The sequence below is a fragment of the Grammomys surdaster genome, unplaced genomic scaffold, assembly GCF_004785775.1.
Source record: "Grammomys surdaster isolate TR1022 unplaced genomic scaffold, NIH_TR_1.0 169, whole genome shotgun sequence".
Classification (NCBI taxonomy): Eukaryota; Metazoa; Chordata; class Mammalia; order Rodentia; family Muridae; genus Grammomys; species Grammomys surdaster.
In genome coordinates, this window is record NW_021604617.1 from 16,807,264 (window position 1) to 16,817,931 (window position 10,668).

At 42.3% G+C, this 10,668-nt stretch overlaps 1 pseudogene; it reads left to right on the plus strand.

Annotated features, from left to right (window-relative positions):
* Window positions 1-1,043: 1,043 nt before the first annotated feature.
* Window positions 1,044-2,695, plus strand: LOC114620599 (annotated as a pseudogene).
* Window positions 2,696-10,668: the final 7,973 nt, after the last annotated feature.

Consider the following 10,668-nt stretch of genomic DNA (forward strand, 5'->3'; position numbering starts at 1 on the left):
TCAACATCTACCCACCCCCTGCCACTGAGCACCAGGAAGACTAGGAAGCACTGAATTCTGGGAGTTGTGGTCCCTTCCCCCCCACCCCGACTCTCTTTTTTGCCTGTTCGAAGTTTTGTCCAATGGGGAGTTAGGATTTACTGAGGGGAGTCCAAGTTTATACCCCATATACACAGGTACATATGAGGGCCAGGGCTTGATATCCGGTGTCTTCCTCAATCTTTCTCCACCTTGAATTTTTGAAAGAGGAACACGATACCCACTGACCCATCTCTTTAGCCTCCATATTGTTGATTCTAACACACTAGGTATTCTAGCCCTCGTCTCCTCCTATGAGGAATCTGAATTCAAAACTCTCCAGTAAGCCATCGCTAGTATTCCAAGAGCCTATGGCGAGTTATAAATGGTGTAAAGACAAATTGTATTCACTGAATCATGCTATTACCTTTAATACAGCCTTGATTTGCTGTGTCTTGATCTCTAACCTTGAAGACACAGAGATATATAATTGATATTTCTCCCTGTTTTCACAAGGATATCAGATAGATAAGCAGAAAATCAGATCGTTCCAAAAAAAAAAAAAAAGACAAGGAATGCAGCTCAGCTGGTGGCCTGATGGGTGACATACACAGAGCTCTGGGTTTAGTTACCAGCACTTCCAAAGCAAAAGAAGGAAGAACAATTAGGTTCGTGCGTGCACCTGCTTTTCAAAGTCCAGATGAACTTTGTCAATGGCTCCCCTACACTCTGACACAAAATGAAGACACATATATAACCTGGTGAGGTAGTTAGTATAGCCCAGGGTTCCATTGCTGTTCACATGCTTGTTTTGCCTGCTATCTGTTGGCTTTCTGCCTTAGGCACTCATAGGCCAAGGCTGATTTCCAAGGTTGAGTGATTGCTAGGAGGCTCACTGGAAAACAGCATGCAGAAACAGTGAAAATCAAGACATTGCAAAGAATATAAAGTACTTCCTTTTTTCTATGTCTCCAGCCCAAAGACAATACTTGGAATGGGGTCCCGAGGTGGAGAACAGATGAGCTATGGGTACCGGATGCTGCTTCCAAGATGAAACTCACACCAGGTATCCTGTTGAAAGAAGGGACTGATAGCTCTCAAGGCATTCCCCAATTTGTGAGTAACAGCTCATGAGCTCATCAGTGCTTGCCAAGTGATTGCTGAGGCTGTAAGAACCACCCTGGGTCCTCATGGAAATTTATTGTGCTGGCCAAGGCAAAGCAACAATTTCAAAGAGATAGCCGTGACTGTGGAGAAGCAAGATAAAGTAGAACAGAGGAAGATGCTAGAGTGACAGCCCTGAGCTCCAAGCTGATCTCCCAACAAAAGGTCTTTGCCAAGGTGGTGGTTGATACTGCGAAGATGCTTGACAAGTTGCTGTAGCTTCAAGTGACTGGCCTCAAGAAGATGCAGGGTGGAGCCCTAGAGGTGTCTCAGCTGGTGCCTGGTATTGTGTTCAAGAAGGCTTTCTCTTAGACTGTGTTTGAAGTGCACCCCAAGAAGTATGAGAACCCCACGATTGTCTTCTTGAATGTTGAGCTCAGGCTAAAAGCAAAGAAAGATAATGCTGAAGTCAGAGTCCACACGGTGGAGGATTACCAGGCAATGCTTGATGCTGAGTGGAACATTCTCTATGACAAGTTAGTCATAGTCTGGAGCCACAGTCATGTTGTATAAACTCCCTATTGCGGATGTGGCCACCCAGTACTTTGCTGCTAGATACATGTTCTGTGCTCACCTCAGGCCTGAGGAGGATCTGAAGAGAATAATGATGGCCTGTGGAGGCTCAATCCAGACTGAGTGCTCTGATTCCAGATATGCTGGGCCACTGCCAGGGGTCTGACCCAAATTGGAGGCAAGAGGTACAATTTCTTCACTGGCTGCCCTAAAGCCAAGACATGTACCATCATTCTCCGTGGTGGCGCTGAACAGTTTAGGGAGAATCCAGAGAGGTACCCGGCATGATGCCATCATGATTGTGAGGCGTGTCATCATGTATGACTCTGTGGGGCTGGAGAGATGGCTCAATGGTTAAGAATACCGACTGTTCTTCCAGAGGTCCTGAGTTCAATTCCCAGCAACCACATGGTGGCTCACAACCATCTGTAATGGGATCTGATGCCCCCTGCTGGTATGTCCAGAGACAGCTACAGGAGAGAGAGAGAGAGAGAGAGAGAGAGACTCTGCTGTGGTGGCTGGTGGTGGAATCACTGAGATGGAGCTTTCCAAATATCTGAGGAATTACTCAAGGACCATTCCAGGGAAACAGCAGCTGTTGATTGAGGCATATGCCTAGGACCTGGAGATTATTCCACGATAGCTATGTGACAATGCTGGCTTTCATGCTTGACAAGCTGTGGGATTGACCTACATAGGGGACAGGATGGGGGGAGGGCTGGAAGGATGGCGTATGGGGTGGACCTTAGCCATAAGGACATCACCAATGACTTCCAGGGTATTATGTGGGAGTCAGCCATGGCCATGGTGCACATCAACGTCCTGACAGCAGCTTCTGAGGCTGTGTGCCTTATCTGTGGTTGAGACTAACAAGAACCCCTTCTCCACTGTGGATGCTCCAGCTCCAGCAACCGGGCCAAGGCTAAGGCCACCTCCATTGAACTGGGGAGTGAGGAAATGGTTGATTGGTCAGGCTGTGTTCTCACTGAAGGTCATGTAAATAAAACTTAAGGTTATTCAGTTGAAGAAGGAGGAGGTGTAGGAGGAGGAAATACTTGAAGACAAAATACAAGCCCACAATGAAACCAATACCTCCCTCAAACAACATGTATCTTTTCATTCAGTAAACATCATTATATATTGCAAAATATTTCAAACTGTGTCTTTTAATTTGCTTTAGGCTCCCAGAAAATCTGTCAGCAGTCATTGACACTCTTACAAAGGCCACATAAACATGGAGATCAGACAGTCTGTGCTACAGGTAAGTGATGGTTTGCACATGCTTTTGTGTCCATGCTTGGTCATGGTGTCTGTTCACAGCAGTAAAACTCTAACTAAGACAAGGTACTAGAGAAGATTAAGGAATAATCCACACATGCAGACATGCCCACTCAAGCATGTCTGTTCTCTGTGGTGTGGCTCAGTCAGAAATATCACATGCTGAAGAGCACAAAGATAATCAATGTTAATTACTGTGTTTGTCTTCAGTGCTTATATACTGTGTAACAATAGGCAATTTGTTTAACCCGTCTGTACCTTAGTTTCCTAGCCTTTCAAATGAAGTTAGACATAATATCCGGCTCAAAGAAGAGTTTGAATAATCAGTGAAGTAACAACAGATGTAAACGGTTGAGGAAAACCTCAGAAATGTAGCAAATATTAAATGAATGTTGTTGTTGTTGGTGGTGGTGGTGTAGTTGTGGTGGTGGCGATGATGGTGATGATGGTGGTGGTGGTAGTATTGTAATTGAAGAGGGATTCAAGGGATGACCAATGTGTGATAAAACACTCTGGTGCATTTCTAAAGAATTCACTCAAGAGAAGCCTCTCCCACTCCCACTGCCATACTAAAACAGAATTGAGTCAAACACCTCCCTTGAGTTCGAGCTTGGCTAAATAATCAGCGCACTCACAGGCATATTCAAGGCATATGACTAAATTCCAGTGGCCCCTCAAATGCATTGGTATGCCTTCTAAAAGGCATAAAATCCATGGCTGCCCTTCTTTGATCTTTCTTAACCTCACATCATCTATTCCTAGAGTCCTGTAGGGAAGTATTACTAAAAGAACAGGAAAGTTCAGGAGTCAGATAATACAAGGGATCCTACTGTTGAAATCAAGTTTGGCAGAACAGTTGTATTATCACTATATTGCAATTCATTGTTGCTTGGCAATATTGATCTTAGCAATCTTTTCTAGTCTCCAGGAAGCCATCTCATTCTTCTTTACATTTTTTTCATAAAATAGATTCTGTCTGTTCATATTGTTTCCTTCTTATAACTCTTCCCAGATTCTCTCTCTCTCTCTCTCTCTCTCTCTCTCTCTCTTTCGCTCTCACTCTCGCTCTTTTGCTCTCTCTCTCTCTCTAGCACCCCACTTATGAGACCGAGGCATGAGGATGACAAGTTGAAGCCTGAAACCTGTTTGGATAACATAGTGAATTCGAGGCCAGCTTGGGCTATATTAAGATACCCTGTCTCAGAAACCAGAAAAACAGGGCCAAGGAGAAGACTTTTAGCATAAACACATTCACAGCCAGATGTAACAACCCAGTTTTATCCCTGGAAGTCTCATGGTAGAACTGGAGAACCAATTTTCAAAAGTTTTCGTCTGATCTACACACACACACATACACACACACACACACACACACACACTGAATTAATGTTTTCAAAGCCCAGAAAAACAGTAGCAACAACAATAATTCATTAGGTTCAGTAGAGTTGATTTAAACACTAAATAAACAGGTAATTTTTAATTTTTAAATAAAAGGTAATTTAAAAATTTTTATTTCAGTTAAGTACTTAGAATTGAACCTAGGACTCCAAGAGTATTCTATTAATAAGCTGAATCCCCCCAGTATACCCTTCCATTTTTTATTTTGAGACAGATTCAAAGTAGGTTGCCTGCTCTGGCCTTGAACTCTTAATTCTCATTCTGGCTTCCAGAGTAGCTAGAATTATAGACCTGTGCTACCAGCCTTAGCTAATTTAAAATATTTTCATTGAGTTCAGAACTATGTACCCATCAATGACATAAAATCATTTGCATTTAAAATTGGTAGATAGAAGTCTGTCCAGAATGATTGCAAAGACCCATGAAAAGAGATAGTACAGTTGGCCTTCTATATTTTTACTTTCCATATATATTAAGCCAATCTCAAAGATGTTCTTTAGTTGTGTCTGAGAGGGGATGTAGCTCAGGGGTAGAGCATTTACTCAAAGTGTGAGACTCTGGGTTCAATCTCCAGTACCAGAAAATAAGCCATATTTGTATTGTGCAGGCTTTTTTCCCTTGCCATTATTCCCTCAATGATCTAATACACCCATTTGCACAGTATGATGTTATATCTGGTATTATAAGAAGTCTAGAGAGAATTTAAAACTCACAAGAGGATGGATATGTATTACATGCAAATAGCATACCAGTTTTGTATACAGAAGTTAGACATCTGTAACTGGAACTAGTTCACCAGAGGATACCGAGGGACAATTGCATTTGAGTTGAGTATTGAAAGATGAGCAGTGTGACAGTCATCGTCACATTCCTTGGGGGACGCCATTGTGGCCACTGTGGAGGCCTGGAGGGAGAGAAGTCTGTGTTGCTCTGGGCTGGAGCGGATTGCATGCATTGGGTACAATTGAAGGACACTGATCACTAGAGTAAGGGAAGCATAGAAGGCTTTCAGGTAAAGGAGAGATGGTACCAAAACTGTGCTTCAGGGAGACGGATCTGGCCAAAGTATTTACAGAATGGATTCTCTTTTGATTAGTTTATTTGGATTTTTTGCATATATTACATACTGACCATAGTTTACCTTTCTTTCCTCCCAGGACCTCCTTCTTGCTTAGATCCATTCCTCCTCCATTTCCCTTTAGAAAAAGGCAGGCCTTCCAGGGATGCCAACCAAACACGGCATATCACGTTGCCATAAGACCAGGAATCTCCCTCATATCAAAGCTGGACGAGGCAACTGAGGAGGAGAGAAAAGGTCCCAAAGCAGGCAAAAGAGTCAGAGACAGCCCCCACTCCCACTGTTGGGAGTCCCACAGGAAGAGCAAGCTACACAACCACAGTGTATATGCAGAGAGGCTAGGCCAGACCCATGTAGGCCCCCTGATAGTCAGTTCAGTCTCTGTGAGTAAAATGGATTCTTTTAATGAACCAAACCAAAGGAGGCCAGAAACAGGATATTCAAAAAGAAGTCAGAAGGAAAGAAAGAAAGTTGTGGTGGGCTACATCCTTAACCCCAGCCCTTTGGGAAGCAGAGGAAGGAGGTTCAAGCTCAAGAACAGCCTGTGCTGCATTATTTTATTTATTTATTTATTTATTTATTTATTTATTTAGTTATTTAGTTAGTTATTTAGTTAGTTAGTTAGTTAGTTAGTTTTTTTCCAGACAGGGTTTCTCTGTGTAGCCCTGGCTGTCCTGGAACTCACTCTGTAGACCAGGCTGGCCTCGAACTCAGAAATCTGCCTGCCTCTGCCTCCCAAGTGCTGGGATTAAAGGCGTGCGCCACCACCACCCAGTCATGTACTGCATTATAAGACCCTATCATGGACAGAGAAGAGAGATTGATTTCAGAGGAAAACTGGGCAGCTATGAAAATTGTGTATGTATGTGTGAGTGTATTAAAGTGTGAAATCTTCATATATGTAGGAGGCCTATTGCCAGAATTAGTTAGAACACAAAACTAAACAAAAGTGACATATCTGTACATACATAGGAATGTGAGAGAGGAAGAGGTTAAAAAAAGTATGTGTATGTAGCTTAAATTGGACATAATATAATGGTTATAATTTAAAGGTTATAATGGTAAGTAAATATAAATGTTCTTTAAGCTTTACTTTAAAATGGCAATTATGAGCTGGACAGTGGTGGCTCATGGTTTTAATCCCAGCACTTGAGAGGCAGAGACAGGGCGATCTCTGTGAGTTCAAGGCCAGCCTAGTCTACAGAGTGAGTTCCAGGACAGCCAGGGCTAAGAAGCCCTGTCTTGGGGAGAGCGGTCGGGGGAGGAAGCAATTAAGTCTTCTACAGAGAAAAACAATATTTAAGAGACATCAATTCTCCAAAACCTCCAACACCTCCCAAAACTACAACTAAGGTTGTAATTGGGAGAAACACTAACAGTTAGTTTCAAAACTTTATCTGGGACAGTGGAAAAGGAAGGGAGATTATATTTTGTTGAGTTGTAAAAGCTAACAAATCTGAGAGCTTTGTGTATTTAGGAGCTCCAGTATAAAGCATGTCACCAAACGAGCAGAATCTGAAAAAGAATGCCTCAAGGCATTGTCAGCTCGGTTTTATTTGCAGCATGGTTATATTGATCATTCGCTCTTGCCCTTCCGTGAAATACAATAAATTATCTCCCCCCCACCCCGCACCACATACCACACTTCCCTTCCAGTATCCCATTCTTTCAACTCAGTTGTGGAAATCCTCACATGAAAAGAAACTAGGCCTTTGTTATCCTTTCCGCCCTCCAATGGGTCAGTTTTAGAAAGAGTAAAAGGGCTCTTGGCACTCTTAATTTTATATTTCATGTACCACAAGGATCAAAGTGGAAGTCTCCAAGAAGCTGTGAGGTCCAACATGCCTGTTTTCCCACAGCTTTTCACTGGATTCTTTGATGAGCCTCCAAAAAAATATCTCTGATCGGAAAACCAAACTCAATGGAAAAATTCCCTGGCCTTTGTCCACCCAGCTGGCCACCTGTTCTTTGCAGTGCTAATTTAGGACAAGGCTATGAGAAACCTAAACATACTGGCTGGGAGTCTTTAGAGTTCTGGGAAGGTGGCTTTGGAAGTAATCACTCTTTATCCATCATCATGCCTCTGTCCCACCCTCATTAGTCGGAAATTCAAAGGACCACAGTGCTATTCATTTAAAAAGGAGGAAGCTGGGCTTGGTAGCCTGGGCACCACCACCACCACCTGGGTAAGCTAAGCTTTATAGAATTGAAAATTATAGTTATGGAAAGAGTAAATGAATGGACTTGTTAGAAGCAAGGCTAATACTTTTGAAGGAGTTAAACTGGAAATCCAGATGAGGAAAAAGTCTGTAATGAAACTCAGACAGGGAGGGAGGCTATCAACTAAAAATTAGTATTTCTCACTTGGGGCTTATAGTTATGTTCCAATGAATGCAAACAATGTTGAGCTACATAGTTGCCAAGCTTTAGAATAAGCTGACTCTGAGATTCCATACTACTGATGACTGGTTAGGATGGAAATATGAACTAGATAGGGATAAGTATCCTAGTATTGTCTAATAGCACTTTCCTCAGTAATGAAAAATACCTCCTCTGCCCAAATATAATAGTCATTCACCTATGTGAGTTCTGAGCATTTGAAATGTAGCTATGTAACTGAACAAGTCAATATTAATATTAATAAACATCCATGAATTTAAGTATAGGTGGCCACATGCACATAGCAGCTATGCTAGACAACACAGTTTCACAGAGCACTAGCGTGGCAAATGGCAAGAGATAACTGAAATCTGGCGTTCTAAGGTCTTTGGTTGTCCATAGAGGCTGGAGCTTTGATTTTGAATTTGTTGTCATTTGGTTGTTTTGAGACTAATTCTCACTCTATAGGTTAGGCTCCCCTTTACTGGGTCCTCCCTCTTCTGCTTTCTGAATCCTAAGATTCCCGGGATGTGCTAACACACTTGATTTCGGTTGAGAATTTTGAAGGAAGTTGTTGGTGTTAAGAATCAAAGGACAGGGCTAGGGAGATGGCTCAGTGGTGAAGTGCATGCACTTCATCTCCAGATGACCTGAGTTCAATTCCCAGCAACCATGTTAGGCAGCTCACAACTGCTCGTAAATTTTAGCTCCGGGCCAGAGCCTTGGTGAGCATTTTCAGTCTTGTGTGCACAAACTTAAACATAATTAAAACACACACACACACACACACACACCAAGATTTTTAAAAAAAATCCAAGAACAAGTACTAGAGAAAGAAAAATAGATCATTTCTAAAGTAGTGAGAGTGAAAAAGAAGGAAAACACAGTGTACAGAAAAAGGAGGTAGCAAGAAGTCAGAGAAAGATGCGGTAAATAGAAAGCATAGTAAATCAGATGGAAATTAAAAGAAGGTAAGATGATTCATACTCACAAAGGAAGGTGGAAGTCAACTGAGTTACCACATCAAGAGAAAGCAAAAACATCAGGCCACACAGGGACACAAACATATACACCCAGTACTTGTCTTTATTCACACAGAAGCATAGCAGAATATAACAATGTACATGGGACTGAAGAAAAACATCACTCCAGCATAATGTCTTCTTCTGAGGTGGGGACAAAGGAAGGGGCATGTATCACTAGTTGATTCTAAATAGTTTGTCTTTTTAAAAAACATTTGAAAAGAATGCAACAAAATGCGGGTCAGTGGTGCCTGATGCCTTTAATCCCAGCACTTGGAAGGCAGAAGCAGGCAGATCCCAAGTTCAAGGCCAGTCTGGTTCAGGACAGCCAGGGCTACACAGAGAAATATGGTCTCAAACAAACAAACAAACAAACAAACAAACAAGCAAACAACTCCAAAACACACACACACCCAAACAATAAAATGCACCAAAATGTTAAGTTATATAAAATCTGAATGATGGGGTTTCTACTTATCTTTATTTGAGGCTAATAATAGTTACAGATAGCAATATTTAATAAATATAAGTTCAAATCAAAAGCTAAAACATAATAGGCTTAGCCATTCGAGCACTTTCCTCTTTTCTCTGTATTTGTCCTGTGTCCATCTAACATAGGGTTTAGGGATTGAACAGACTTTTTATTTCTTAGGACACTTCTGTTCACAAGATAAAAAGCCAACTCAGTAAACCCTCCTCACACAGAGGATTAAGGATTTGGGCAGCACAGCTGTACTGGGAAATTTTGTTTCCCTAGAATAGAGTCAACAGAGGTTGCAACAACAGGTTAGAACACATCTACCACTGTGTTCTCTTATGGAGACCAGTGTGTGCTCTTGAGAACCTTTGGATAACAGGCAGGAGTTGGGCACAAAGGGAAAGGGAAGGGTGAAGAGATGGCTTGAGAGCCAAGTCCTTGCCACACAAGAAGAAGACCCCGAGTTCAATACTAGCACCATGCACAAAGCTTGGAGCAGTTTAATAAATCTGTAGTTGCAGCTCTGGTGAGGCCAAGACAAGAGGATGCTTGTGACTTGCTGTCCAGCCCATCTAGCCATGACATAAAAGAACCTGTTTCAATAAAATAAGGTATTTGGGAAGATACCTGATATTGCCTTGTGGCTTTTACATATGCTAGCACACATGTGCAATGCACCCCATATACATGCACCCGCCCAATACACACACACACACACACACACACACATCCCAAAAAGAAAGGGGATGAGAGAAGGAGGAGAAAGCCCCTAGCTTGCTCTGTCCTTGCTGAAGGGAGACAGCAGCAATATGTCTGGGTAGAAGAAAGTAAAACAGAACCATCTCCTCTTGCTTTGACATTCTTCCTTGGATATTTCTTTGATTTCATCACAATTAGTGTTTACACACCTGACTCTCCCAGGGAGCTGTATCTTCTCTGTTTCTTAATCTAAGAGCTCAGCACATCACCTGGCAAGGAATAGGCCTTCTGGAATATTTGGTGAAGGAACAACGAATCCCCACTGTGATGCTTTGAATGAGAATGGCTCCATAGGCTCAGATGTTTGAATGATGATTGGTCCCTAGTTGATGTATTGTTTGGAAAGAATTAGAAGACTTGTCCTTGATGGAGGAAACTACAGGGGGCGGGAAAGCTTTGAGGTCTCAAAAGCCCATGCCAGGCCCAGTGTCTCTCTATCCATCAATCTGTCTGTCTATCTGCTTATCTATCCATCCATCCATCCATCCATCCATCTATCTATCTATCTATCTATCTATCTATCTGCCTGACTGTTACATGTGAGTCAGAATTTAAAGCTCTCAGCTCCTACTCCAGTGCTA